Genomic DNA, 15483 nt, shown 5'->3' with positions numbered 1-15483 from the left:
GAATAGAATTCATCAGAGACGAGCCAACACGGAGAGAGCAGCATGAAGCTGGTCCTCCGCCGCCCACCAGCCTTCTGCAGAGTGCTGGCAGCTACGTTTGCCCCGTAAAGATGGGGTCACAAAGCCCAGATGGACTCAGACAGTCATGCGTACTTTTCTAGAACTTATGCGGCTGTAAGTGCCGGATCGAAAGCGGCTGAGTTCTTTTAATTATGAGTCATAAAAAGAGAGAAGAACCGTGGGTGAGTCAGAGGAGGGAAGAGTGAAGGATTGTGAAGGGAGAAGAAAATGGGAGAAGAGCAGATGGTACTTTATCTGTCCTCACAGAATGGCATCACATTACCACCAAATTTAATCTAATCTCCACATAACTGCGACAGATCCATTTGGATACGGCCTCGGAGAAGAGCCGAGGGGCACGATGGGTGTTTTTATCGCCGTGAAGGAGGACGCCGTTCCATTAATCTCCTCCTCTGGCAGCTCTCAACATCAGATCAGAGCCGGTGATGAGACAGAGCAACGGCTGCCGAGTAAACAGGGCTGCCTCTCATGGCAGGGAGGAGGAGGAGGAGGAGGAGGAGGAGGAGGAGGAGGAGGAGGAGGAGGAGGAGGAGGAGGAGGAGGAGGAGGAGGAGGAGGAGGAGGAGGAGGAGGAGGAGGAGGAGGAGGAGGAGGAGGAGGAGGAGGAGGAGGCTCAGACGGCCTGATGTAACTGAACCACATCACAACCCTGCAGCTTGGTTCTGCATGTTTCTGTTGAAGACTTCAGACTTCCTGGAAACAGTGAAACAAACGTTTTCAGACAGGAAGTTATGAAACGTAAAGCTCTCATCAGAAACTGCAGCTGAGCCTAGAAACGCATTTCTCTCGTCTTCAGAGGCTCCTTCGTCTCTGACTTTGTTTTAAGACTTTTAAGTGTTCATTCTAAAGATTTTCAATCATTTCCTGTCAGAAAACCAAAGCTGTTCCTCAAGCTAGAAGCATGAGATAAATCATCAATGTTCAACCTCGTTCCACCAGAAGGTGGGGTTGGTGTAAATATTTTTACATTACGAGACAAGTCTAAAGCTTGAAAATGCGTTGAAATGACTGAATGTGTGCAGAGGTGAATCAGGCTTCCCATCCACGAACCAGTCTATTTTATTTACTATCATTTTAATTTATTTACCAGCTATTTTATTGCAACGCTGAACCACAATAGTTCAAATTCGTTGCAGATATTTGAAAGTTGTGTGTCTGTATTTTAAATCTACGTGTTTGCATGACCATCAAACTTAAAGAACGCATTATATTCTGTGATTGTGCAACGTCATTGGCTAGCTGTAATGACGCAGGAGCAGACTGACAAACAAGAGGAAAGGAACGTGTCAGGCGTCACGTTGCAGGGATCAACTTCTTGCAGGAGTTTAGATGATTCCAGCAATGTCATGAGAACAAGTGGTACCTGTGCATGCTTTACTTAAGCAGCAACCTCCGGCGGTTAAGTAAAGCAAAACCTGCAGTTCCCCCTTCATCCACTAGGGGCTCCAAAACAGAGCAAATCCCCATAGACTCCCATGTTAAAAAGACCAACTTCACAGCAGGAATAAACATGTTTACAGTCTGGTACAAAAATCCATTTTTGGCTTAATAGGTCAGGTTTACCTTCATGACAACTGTGGGGGGAGTGGATTTTTTTTTTTTTTTAATTTTTTTTAACTCCTCTGTTTAGACGTAATTTTATCTCAAAATACAGAATATTCCAGGGAGTGTCCTTTCGATTGACAGGTACTGGATCTCCTGGTTCAAGAAGGAGGAATGTAGAACAACCGCCATTTTTATCCGGTTAACGGCAAGATTTAGCTTTAGCCCACTTAGCTCTGTTAGCATGGTTAGCTCCTGTTAGCTCCTGGTTAGCTCTTAGCTACAGGCATGTTGGAGTTTGAATGTCAACTATCCAAGCCACACTTAAAGCCCCCTCTCAGCTCCACCTCTTTGCCCATATTTGTATTTTCCTGGAGAGACGACACACATGATGCTGCCAAGATGGTGATGGTAGGAACCGCCCAATGAGCTTTAATTCAGCTCTTCAGAAACCTACGGGTGACGGCACAGAGAATCCATCTATCTTTTATATATTGTCTATCGATGAGATGAGGCAAGATGGTACCCATAGCAACCCCCGATGTCCGTCCTCATCCTCTGCCCCGGACGCATCGTCTTCAGCTGGGTTAAACTATACCTGCAGTAAGTTAGTTATTTTTTCCTTCAGTATGTTGAGGTTCTATCTGCTCCAGATCTTTCCTGATGTTTTATAGAGATAAAGAAAGATGCACAAATCAGTCTGGTTGAACTCCAGGAGCCTTTCTCTAACATGAGCTCATCGTACTTACATCATAGTTACCGAGCATCGCCTTCACGGTTCCTCTTTGACTGGACTTATGCTGAAGTTTTTCTTAAAATTTAGCTGTTTTAAACACTCCGTCAGCATTATGAATATATTCATACGTTCATAACACATGATTAGGGCATTAAGACAACTGATGCAGGGATACCGTTGTGGTTCTGAAGCACAAATGGACACAGATCCAACTTTTACACAGATGTTAAGACTTCCTGTTAACACACTTGTGTTACATAACTTGTGTTATAAGTAGCCCAATAAGTCACATTACATGACTTATTACCCCTTCCTACACATGGAGGGGTAATAATAAAATGTGTGATTTAAAGTAAACGGGTTTCTTCTGCTGCTCGCCGTCAGACTGAGAGAGACGACAGTTGTGCTTCCAAAATCCAGTCCAAAGGAATAATCTTCATGAAAACAAATGAGGACGAGTGTGTACGGCTCTGAGGGGACGCAGATTGACACTTCTTCTGCAGAGATCACTCACTCGCTCTGCGGGACTAAATTACCCGCTTTGATTGAAGCTTCGGATGGAACAGTTTGTTGTTTGAAGAACAGCAAAGATAATTAAAGATCTGTGCTGGAAGGAAGCTGCTGATTGAGAAGAACAAATGAAGTTAGCAGTGCAGCCAATCACATTCATTAGCTGCATTTGCAGCTTAATACAGAGGAGACGTATCCTGCAAACATTGATTGTTTGTTTGATATTGGATGTAATATCCGGGGAGTTTTTTCTGCATGTGGCAGCAACATGTTGATGTGCTCAGGAGATGGCTATTGGTGCAGAGCTGATTAGGATGCAACTCTTTCCTACAAAGCAGATAAAAGGAGCGATACCCTGCATGGAAATGTCCTTACTGGTGCTTTATTTACACAGCAAACGAACTGATTCTAACAATGTTCTTCAGTTCCAGTGAGGCTCCAAGTGCCGGCTTCGCACATCTCAGAGGTATTCTTCCATCTCCAACAACGACAAACGTTCCTACAGAACTGACTGAACATGGGTGCATTCATCTGAGAATCAACACAGACCAAAAGTCTTTGTGAAGAAAATGAGGTGGGCTTTACGGAACCACGGCCAGAAGACAAGCATGTGGAGCAAGGTCTTTGTGACAAAGCCACAAATACATCAGGAAGAGGGCAGCAGGGGATGAAGGACTTAGTGAATGTCTCAGACAATGGAGTCTGGAGGAACACGAGATGGAAGAACCATTATGGGAGGAAAAGCTCCTGCATGGGATGGACCACCAGCAGATCACTGAAGTGGGCGATATAAACGAGTCCTATCATTAGCTGGAGAGGGCTGGACTGAAGGACAGCACAGGGGCACTAATGGCAGCACAGGAGCAGGCCTTGAGCACCAGAGCCATCGAGGTCCAGATCTACCAGACCAGGCAGGATCCCAGGTGCAGACTATGCAAAGGAGCTCCTGAAACAATCCAGCACCTCACAGCAGGGTACAAGATACTGGCAGGCAAAGAATACATGGAGCACCATAACCAAGTAGACGGCATAGTGTACAGGAATATCTGTGCAGAATATGGACTGGAAACCCCTAAGTCCCAGTTGGAAACTCCCCCCAAGGTGGTGGAGAATGAGAGGGCTAAGACCTTCTGGGACTTCCAGATCCAGACAGATAAAATGGTGGTGGCCAACCAAGCGGACATAGTGATCATGGAGAAGCAGCAGAGGAAAGTGATCGATGTATCCATCCCCAATGATGGAAATATCAGGAAAAATGAGAAACTGGAGAAGTACCAAGGCCTCAAGGAAGACCTGGAGAAGGTCTGGAGGATGAAAGCAACAGTAGTACCCATAGTGGTTGGAGCACTTCTTGTTTGCTGCTGAGGATCACCATCCCATGACTCTGCAGACCAGCCACACCCTCCTGTCTTCAACCACAATTTGTTTTATGGGTTTTTGAGGAGCTAAGAAGCATAAAATGAGTCAAAACTACACAAATATGATGTGCGAGCAGATAGAATCCAATCAGTGTGATCAGATTCAAGCCTGCGAGGAGTGAAAACACTCCTGCCAGCAAAGTGGAAAGTCATTTCACACACGTTCAAACTGCTTTGTGTGAGTTTGGACCAGAAAATACATTTACAAGAACATCAGTATAGCTTGAAGATGCCACTGAGAGGATGTCAGTTGGACTTAATGCATTGCTTCTGCACTGGGAATAAAATGAATCCAGTTGTTTCTATCCTTTAATTGACTGTCAGTCTGACACAGCAAGATGAAATTATTTCAGCTACTTTCCATCTGACCATAAACGCTGCACAGTAAAACCCAGCTGAGACGCACGCGGTTGGAAAATATTGCTTTTTGATGGTGAAAAGGAAATGACCCTGCAGAGATAAGTATCTGTTAAATCACACACCTTTTTATCACCTCAAACGGTGCTTTCAGAGACGGCACACATTTCACACCAAACCGTGGTATGGATGTCGTCCAGCACAAGCAAACGGAATATGGAATATAAATGCTAATGTTTGAAAAGCAGATTGCACAGCTGAGTTTGCTTGTAGGCTCAGCAGGCTCGGAAAAAGGTGGAAAATGAGACGTAAAAATACAAACAAATGAGGTTGAACTCAAATACGCATGCATGCATGTTAATCTGTGGCCTGCGATGTTATAAAGAGACGTAGTTATTACATATAAGTTTGTACTTCCTTCCACTCCATCCGGACATGTCACCAGTTATGTCTGCTTTATTTATGTATTTCTATTTATGTCTAATACTTCCAGCCTGCAAAGCCATTGTAAATGAGATGCTCAGACCGAAGCGGCTAAAGAAATAGCCAAAGTTTCTCACAATTTCCAGATGTATTGATGAGATGTCTGCAGACGTCAGGAGTCTGGTTTTGGACAAGATCCGAAACTTGATGAATCTACTGATATAATGCTCAAGTCTTGGCCAAAATGCGTTTTGTGGATGGAGACATATTTAGAGAAAACTTTCTATTTTGCAAGACTTTGCCAGAAAAAAGAAAAGGAGAGGAAGTTTTTCAGGTCACATCAGAATATCTGGAAAAAGGGGGACTTCAGTGGGAAAAGTGCACAAGTGTGTGCACCGACGGAGCTGCAGGCGTGGTTGAGTGCACCAAAACCTGATCAACAGAAATGATCATTAAGCACTGTTTTTTACACCATAGGGCTCTCGTCGCCAAGACCTCACCAGCAGACCTCGTATCTGTGTTGGATGATGTTGTGTACATGGTAAACTTTGGGAACGATCTGGGAAAATTTGCATTTGTGTGAGAAAATGGGAGCGGACCATAGAGCCTTGCTGTTTCATACGGAGGTCACGCGGCGAGGTGCTGGCTCGTGCGTATGAGTTGCCAAAGGAACTGTGGACAAATGAGGGGTCCAATTACGCAAAGCTGCTTGCAGGTGATGAGTGGTGTGCAAGGCTGGCATACCTGGCTGATCATTTTCATCTCCTGAATGAACTAAAGACACAAATGCAAGGCCGAGATGAAAACCGGTTTACAAGTACAGATAAAACAAATGGATTCCGTTCAAAGGTGCAACTCTGGCAGCAACATGTAGAAAGTGGCAATCTTGAAATGTTTCCATGTCGCCAAGAAATAGCAAGATGTTAGTACTACTGCACAGTGGGAGATAATAGTTAATAATAGTTTCTTCAGCCTTCAGAGTGCCTTGACTGGTTAATGGACCCATTCAGCTCAGCATCCACTGCCAAGGAGTTCCCCATGCTGGCCAATGAAGCTATTTTGACATTTCTCCCATTTTCCAGAAAGACTGGGAGCTGTGGAGGTATAGCGTTGTGTGTCCTTTATCCATTCCTGCCAGGATATCAGCGCTGTGTTCATCCAAGCAGTTCCAGGATTCACACTGAGTATATAAATATGAAAGATTATAAAATACTTTATTCTTTGTGTTATATATATATATATATATATAATAAAATCTTATATATATATATATATATATAGATATAGATATATAGATATATAGATATATAGATATATATAGATATAGATATATAGATATATAGATATAGATATAGATATATAGATATAGATATAGATATAGATATATATATATATATATATATATATATATATATATATAATAAATAAACACCTATATTGTTAACATAAGCTTTTTTTTTCCACATTTTTAGCCGGTGATTTTTTCAATGAAAGAAATGTGCCTTGGCACAAAATACAAAATGCTGTTCTAAGGGGGCAGGAGGTATCAATACTGTTATCAGTGAAAAAGTCCCATAAAGTAATTTATCGACAGGAGAAGGTTTGGTATCGCTCAGCCCACCTCTACACAGGATTCCAAGCCAAAAACAGAACTTCACCTGAGAATACTTTAGTTTTTAAAGTGAAACACAAGAGAATACTTGGATTTATTGTGTCATTCTGCTCTTCAGGACTGAGTTATATACTAAACACCATCTGTAGCGGCAACATGTCATCCTGATGTCTTAACTGTTCCAGTTTTAGCCATTCTGATGCAGCATTGTCTCAGCACCTTCCTGCTCTCTGCAGCATGACGCAGAAAGCCGGAGGGCTGAGCTGCTAATGGCCTGCATGACAGATATGATGAGCATTAAGAGAATCATTAATTACAGAATCACTAAAGAATCTCTAATGTAGAAAAATACATACACACACACACACACACACACACAGAACGGCTTTAGCCCAGAGGGAGCAGAGGCTGCACATACCTGTCTGCTGAAAGACGTGCGCAGCACTTCTAAAAGTAACCTGGTCTGATGAAATGCTGTGAAATGAGATGTGAGTGTTCAAATGCAAATGGAGCACTTTGACTGAAAGGAGGGAAATGTGTGCAGAAGGACACGAGAAGTTGTCCACGTCTATGGGAACAAACGTACAATGACCAGTTCAGCTACATTTACTTCTGTCTGTGAACTTAAAGGACGAAAACGTCCTCTTTTTTTTACGTATTCTGTAAAACCTGTGTTGGCAGTGTGAGCATGGATGTGTGTGTGAACTGATGAACAGATGAAAGGTGAAGTCCATCACACCGGTCGGAACAACAGACATGAGAAACCCCCCCTCATGGACCTGCCGCTGTCGGAGGCCATGCTGAGGATGGATTTATTCAGATCAGCTTTTTGACATAAAACAACAAATTTAATTAAAAAGACGGTTTGACCCTTTAAAGTCCAACTGAGCAGAAAAGTCAAATTTTTTGGCCTTTTTTTTTTTTTTTTTTTTTGTATTTTCACCATTTATGACCATGTAATAGGTTAAAGGTATTGTGGTGTAATTCCTGGTGTCCACCAGGGGGCAGGAGACCAGCGTCATACGGTACACAACAGGGTTTTGAGTAAAGTTTCTGCCGTAAAGTGATACAAATTGTCTCAAACTGTATGTATCGAATATGATACAGTTGGCTTTAAAGGGTTGATGACTAATAAACACAAGAAATGGAAAAACACATTAACGTGACAGTTACGTCACCGCCGCATGGCTACACGCACCGGCCACAAAGACGCAGAAAAACCATTGACTTGGTTTCTTTAATCCTCGGTGGACATGGAAAACACCTGGTAAGCATTCCTCCCACAGCCTGCTCCCAGTATCAGGACATATACTGGGAGCCAGGTGTTGCTGGTGACGTGACGGTCTGTGAAACGACAGTCAGGTATAGGTGTGTGTGGGTGTGTGTGAGCGCTGGGTCTTGGTTGGCGGGGTGCGTGACAAGGCGGCTTTGTCACATTCATCCGATTAAGGGATTGCTGGGAAGCTGGAGTCTTCCCAGCAATCCCTAGGTGGGTCCATCTGGACCGGTCCCCAGTCCACCACATTTTTATTGTGGATTTTAATCTGTAGTCATAGTTGGCACTTCTAGGCCACCGTACCGTCCAGCATTTTGGTCAGTTGTGGTTGTTGTGAGACGCTTTGTAAGTAAAAGTTGATTGATCGATTGATTTTTTTTGATTAACCAATAATCACTTCCGTGTTGTCATTAAACAATTTATGGAATATTAATTTCGCCTCACCTGTCACTACCAACAAGCTCGGAGAGGTGTACCGCAGGGGAACCCTGATAACAGACCAACCCCACACCGTTTCAGCCAAAAACCAGCAGTTCTCTGGCAGTGGAATCATTTTCCAGACAAACGGAGACACACTGGTCACGTTAATTTGTTCCAGAAGAGAAACATGAAATCCAGGGTTTAATAAAACAGCAACATCCAGCGTGAAAGTGTGTCGGAGCAGCGTGGCGTTATGGATCCTTGTGGTCATATTACTGAACTGCAGTGTTGGTTTTTACATCACTTCGCCCCATGATGATGATGATGATGAAGAAATAGACTGGCGTTCGCCACATGAACCATTTTCCCCTCATCAGCCGTGCTGGGTGGATCCATCCACGCATCGGTAGCATGGTGATGACGTGATGCTGTTTGTGACCAATGGGAGGCCTTGCTTACACAGCAACTTTATGCCGTGTGATAAGTTACAAAAACAGCTGCTTGTTAATAAAAATGTTACATTTGACAGGAAATTCTGCATCTTGTTTTATTATGAGTACAATCATAATCAATAAGTCCAAGCAAACTTCTGAAATGAATGTGCACTCCCACATTGTGCAGGAACGCTCCGTCCAGACCCTGAGCGTTAGCCGTGAGTAACACGGCTCATCCCAGCCATCGTTTTGATCAGTTTTTACGCAGATGTTGGCTCAGATTATTGAAACTACTGAGGTCTCTAACCATTCTGATTAGTTTTATATCGTTACATCGATATGAGGATTAATGCCAAGGCTTTGTTTTGTTTGGGCGTGCTCAGTAGACTTTGCAGAGCCCAGTCTGACTCCAGGCCAAGCTTCGTTTAGGCTAAAGTAAAGTTACTTGACGCTATTTTGAAGTGTTTTCGTGTCCGTGCTCTCGACGCCCGTTGGGATTGGCTGAAGGAGGAGTGAGCCAAGACCTTGAGCAGAAGAAAAATGCTCTTGGGGCGAGCATGAGTTGTAAACAACTTGCGCTGAACCAGTTTTTTCTGCTTCAGCGTATTAAATATGTAAAAAGACAAGAGGAGCTTTGTGAATTTATTATTTACTTTTTATTGGGAAGTTTACGGTTAAACAGTTTGTATCATATAGAAAAGCATGACTCTGAGGGGAAAAGGACATTCTTGTCATGTCATTTCCATCGTGTGTGTCTGAACTAAAACAGCAAACCGATTTAACTTTTCAGGTTAAGGATCTCTGCATGCATGACCTCATCCCACCGATGCAGCACCTGCTTTGTAACGCTAAGTAACAAGCTGCCATTCATGTTTAAATGGTGAATGGACGTCGGTGTTGGCTGGCTGGGCTGGCCATGGGCTGCAGGTGGCGTGCTGGGCAGCTTGTCCGTCTGCTTTCTGCTGCTGGGAGCTGCCTCCAGCCATCCTTTCCCCACCCCTGCATCTGGCTATCTGAAGTTTAGTTTATGTAGCTGGAGGCTGCAGCAGTTCCCAGTTGGATAGTCTTCACTGTGTTGGTGATGTTACATGAAGGTTGCCCACTCTCCCACCGCCTACCAGTGGGCTATTCCACCACCTTCTCCACTGAACTAGCCTGCTTCCAATGAGGTCTTTACACTTCAGGACCGATGTGAATAAACGACACAAAACTGCATGAACTCAGGTGAAATGTTTCTGTCTCTGCACACCAAGTCTGATGCTAAACTGTAAATAAATCCCAACAGAAACAAAGATGGATTCCACTTCAAGCGAGGATGACGTGAAAATGGAACACACTGGGTTCATCCTGCTCTAGAAGAGAGAGGAGAACTTGTTCGGTCCGGGATCTGAAGCTGGACCAGCTGCTTCAGGACAGTGTGAGGATCCACTTCAGCAGCTGGCTGCTACCGTAAAGAAGCAGAGAAATGAGGCAATAAGACCCTCGAACACGGTGATACATAGTCTGAGTGACGTAGCAGCACGGCTCCCGATTGGCTCTGGTCATGCTGTCAACCCGCCTTCTCTGATTGGTCCATGGTGTATCTGTATCTAACACTTGCAAAATCACTGCAGGGGGGTAAAGAGAAAGAAGAGATGGAAAATGTAGAAGAAGAACTGATGCAATGAGGGACATGGGGGATTGGATGTGGAGTTTATAAACACCTGAAGACCAGAGACGGTTCACGTTCCTGCAGTGTTAAAATGTCTGCAAGGGTTTCTGTCTGCTTCCGAGCTGAGTTTATCAGGTTTTATTATAAGTTTTTAAAGCTCCATAAGTTCTTTACCCTCAGTATTCATCAGACCCCCCCTCAGCCTGCCAGATGACCCCAGGGCAGCTGGGAGTGTCTATTTCTGAGAAATAGTTTAAGACTTACGATTTTAAAAGATGTTTTATAACTATAATTGGTATTAGATAGTAATATTCTGTTCCCTATTTATTTTATTATATTTTTATTTATTTTATTATTTATTTTTATTTAATTCTAATTTAGGTTAATTTTTTTTAATCACAGTTTTGTTTCATTTCAATTTAATTTAATGTAATTTTGTAATTCTCCACTGTTAGTTTTCCTGATGTGAATGATGGGGTTAGGGCAGCTCTAAGACATTGTTTTATGTACATGGGCACATATGTGTGTGTCATTGTGTGTGTGTGTGTTTATATGTGTCTGTGTAAATAGGTTCGTGTATATGCAGGAATGGTAGCTTTCTGGTCTTGCAGATCTGTTGGGACAGGATGGAAAAGGAAGAGGTGTGTGTGTGCGTGTGTGTGTGTGTGTGTGTCGGGGTGGGTTAATGTTTTTAATGTAAAGAACTTTGAGTTGTATTATATGTCCTGATGAAAAAAGCTGAATTAGATTTTCCATCACGTTGCGGGATTGCAGCTTGTCTTCCAGTAATAAATCTTTCTACGAACCTTCTTTCTTTTCTCCTGCCTTTCTTGTGCTTTTGTCATCTCCGCTGATGTGTTTTATATTCCACCGTACGGTGACAGGTGACGCTGAATTAATTCACCATTTAATGTGTTATCTTTGCTGAATTCATCAGCACATTTAAAGATAAGTTATTCTCCAGCTTTTGCCTGCTAAAAACAACCTGAGCAGGAATCTGACGGCAGTCCAACACCAGAACACGCTGCTGCTAGATCTTAAACTAAGCCAATGATTAAATCTTGGTAATGGATTATTTTGTTATTTCTTATAAACAATGGCTAAAACTTTCTGAATATGTTCTATCATCAAGTATCCATGTTGATAATGGAACCAAACGGAGATCATGTAACATGTTGACCAGCTACATTTACCCCCCCCCCCTCCTGCAGGGATGGACATCCTGGTAACATCAGTTATATCTGCTTGGATCTTATCCAGAGGAGACATTTTTATTGCATTCAATATGCTTTGATAACATCCACCAACATGTGGAACTCTGGCTAGAATGTAAGAAGCTTCTGAAACACAGAACTCCATGATTACAGAAGAACTGTTTGCAGTAAGTTTTCAGTCGTCCATTATAAGATCTCCAGATTTCATGAAGAGAAAATCAGGAATTTACTACATTAAGATTAATCATCTATTTGTTACTCATTTATCATCTAATCCAGAGTGTTTTGATGAAACATGATGAAATATGCTTTTTAAAAAGTCCACCATTCAGAGTAAACAAAAACATCCGGAAATTAACACGTTCGTATGCATTTATACTGAAAAGGTTTCCGTCTCTCACAGGTAAATCCTTCAAAACCTTCCTGCATGGAGGTGCTGATCCGGATCATTAAGTCAGCAGATCAGTTGCAGAAGTTACATTCAGGCTTGAATTAGCATAAGTTGCTGACAGACATACACACAGACGAAGGCTAAAACATGACCTCCTCAGCAGAGGATGCAGATGCTTTGAACCACACAGAACATTAATGATCAAATGTGATAAAAACCTGAGCAGCAGCTGAAAGCAACTGGAGCAAGATGCTGTTTCCCCTCTGGACCTTCCCATCTTCTGTAAACAGCCTGTAAACATCTGGAGCTGCAGAGACCAGCTGTTTGACCTTCAGAGGTGGAACGTTTGTCTCATCCTTGTCTCATGTAGGACATTCGGCAGTCTTGGGCCTTGTGTTTTCTATCTGTCAGTCTGTCTGTCCATGCTGTTGAGGTTTAGCATCGTCTTGCTGAAACAAGCAAGGCTTTCTCGATGGGAATACATCATTAGCTTCATAGCATCATTGTCTAAGTTGTATAAAAAGGTTTCAGTGATGCAGATGATGCATCGTGAATCAACGATGTTGGGGTGCAGGATATGGTAGATGTCACAATATGGCCAAAACATGACTCAGCAACTATGCTGCGCAGCTAACGGTTGCTCATAAGCCTGAACATTCTTTTCCTTCCTCATATTTCAACATGTTCCTCCTGTTGTTCCATCATAATGCATCTTCTCTTTAAAGCTTTTCCTTGTTATCGTTTCATCTTGAAGGACATCAGTCATACAAGGACAAACCCTCCTTATCGGAAGGTCAGGTACCCCACACTCTTCAACCAAACTGGTTCCAGAGCTGGTTCAGAGCCAAAGCGAGACTTAGCACCAGTTCTTTGACTGTTGACTGCCTCAGCACCGGCTCCTGGCTCTTAAAACCAGTTCTAGCCCGGCGCCAACTCTTTGTTGGGCCAGAGATGAGAACCGTTTCACGTTGTGTGCGTCAGCAGCAGGGGGCGGGGTTGCCTGCCCAAAATGAGCGTTGAAAGCTGAACCGATACCAGCTAACAAAATTGCAAGAACAAGCAGAATTGGTCAGAGGAGGAGACTCAGTGTTTCCTGGCTCCATGGTCGTCCATGGAGATCCAAGGTAAACTGGACGGGGAAAAGTCTGTTCGAGCAGCTACAAGAGGAGGTGGCTGCAGCTGGCTACAAACGGGGCTTAAACCATTGGTCAATGAATTAGTTTAACAAACCTGACAGAAGATTTCTGGGGACCAAAGAAAAGGGAGCTGGGACGCAGCGGCAACGCATGACCCAAAACCATTCCGTTTGTGATTTTTACAGTTGTCTTTTAACTGGTTTAGATTAGTCAGTTTTAAGCCAAACCCTGTTTCATTTTCCACATGACCAAAAGGTCAAACCAAGAACTCGTCAGACATATAAGTAATGTAGAGGCAGCTTTGCACAGAAAAGTCGATTTTTCAGACTTCATGCAAACATTACTCGCTCATGCTTGTATTGTTGAAGCAGGTCAGGAAGCCTGGATGTGCATGGAGATCATGCAACAACTTTCTGCATCGCTCTGCTGAAGAAGAGGAGAGTTGAAAAGGAGAGAAGTAACATTTGCATCCGTTTCCAGTGAAGAAAAACCAGCTGAGACCAGTAAAAACCCATCAACCAGCAGGAAAATGGCTGCTATGCCAGATATCCAGTCTGTCCCTGTCTATGGGCTTAAATGGAAGCTTTTCTTTCTGAACAAGTCGCCTTCGGAGGTATTGTAGCAGACAACCCGACATTAAATCAGTATTTTCCTCAGTTCACATGAGAAGAACAGAAAGACATTTTCATTCTGTTTCTGAGAAAAAAGAAAGAGAGCTGCAGGTCTCTGACGTCCCCGCTGAAGCCTGATTGACAGCTCCATCCAAAGCTGGAAAGCAAGGTGGGCTGGTTTAGCCCACTAAACTGCCATTACAGCTGTTCTAGAGGCTTCTTGGGCAGCTGAGAATAACCTTTAACAATCTCTAATAATTCTCTTTTCTTCAGCTTCTTCAGATCTGCTGCTTTGTCTGACATTTCACTCAAATTTAATGTAACCCAGGATATTGTGAAAATACAAAGCAGCTAAACTCTTCAGCTTTGGTAGTTACGAGTGAGCAGAAATTACAAAAAGCATCGGCTGAGTAAATGGATATAATTTTCAGATAATTGAAGTGGATTTACTAAAGCTGCAGGAAAATGAGGAATCTGGATGTGTTGTGACTTTTTCCAGTCAAACCAGAAATTTCCAAATCAATTACAGCAAAGTGGACCAAGGTAGACCCCAATGAGCCCCATTGCTGCTTCCTGGAAACGTGAGCCGCTGTGATGTAATGAGACTCCCTGTCTGCAAGACACATTTCAAAGAGACCAGGAGGAGCTGAAAGAAGGCAGCAGATCCCATTTTGAATCAGCTGTGTTGCTGCCACTTCTCCGCCTCCCTCACATCTGAGACGCAGAGTTTTAAAATGCTAATCCTGTCGACCTTGAAGCCCTGAGGCGCCAGCCGAGTTAGCGAGGCGCATCTCTCCTGAGCTTCCCGTCACTCAGTCAGACCCAACCTCCTCAAACACCTCTGCCAACCATCCCAAAGCGCACGTGCACACATGGCATGAATGTTGCATCAAGCTTGCTCTGAGCAGCCTGCCACAGCAAACACACAAGCGCACACACACTTTGTCTCTGTTTGCTCTCAGCTTTTATGATCCGGTGCGGGATCAACTGATTCTGACCCGTATGGGCCGTGCTGCGACACATTATAGACCAGGCCGTCGACATGGGGGGGGGGATCAGAACGGACCGTCAGCTCACTCTTTGTGTCTGTAAAGGGTTCATAGTGGCACAAGCCAGAACAAAGACCTTCAAGTTTTACTGGAATCAGTGATTATTTTCCTGCTCAGAGAGGAGGTGGAAACTTTACAAGCTCGAAACACACTTTGTCCTTTATAAAATGTGTTGTAACGGCTCATTTTACTAATTCACCAAGGAATTATGCATCGCCGTAATGTTTACTTTTAAGTGAAAGCTGTCCCTTTTTTCTGATTTTTTTTTTTTTAACCCCCCCAGTCTGCTGTCTTTGTTGCAGACTCAATAGGGACAGAATATACATCATTTTTACATTCAGAAAAATCTTTGTCAATTAAATCAGATCAAAGTTTTATTTCTAAGAACTATTCATGCCACAAACACAGAGCGCTTTACAAGGTAAAAACATGTCATACAGAGTATAAATAAACGCACACAAAAGGTTGTCTCATGTTCTCTTTCACACACTCATTTACGCATTAAAGAAGCTGCACATCATTATTTAGGTAAGTGAGTACTGGAAGACGGAGGTTCTCAACCCGCCGTGTTGCTGTACAAACATCAGTCGGTACTGAGTTGTGAGTGTTCTCACAGGGTTTC

Source organism: Telmatherina bonti (assembly GCF_933228915.1).
Source record: "Telmatherina bonti genome assembly, chromosome: 1".
NCBI lineage: Eukaryota > Metazoa > Chordata > Actinopteri > Atheriniformes > Telmatherinidae > Telmatherina > Telmatherina bonti.
The sequence above is the reverse complement of the archived record's forward strand: the minus strand, read 5'-3'. Positions refer to the sequence as shown.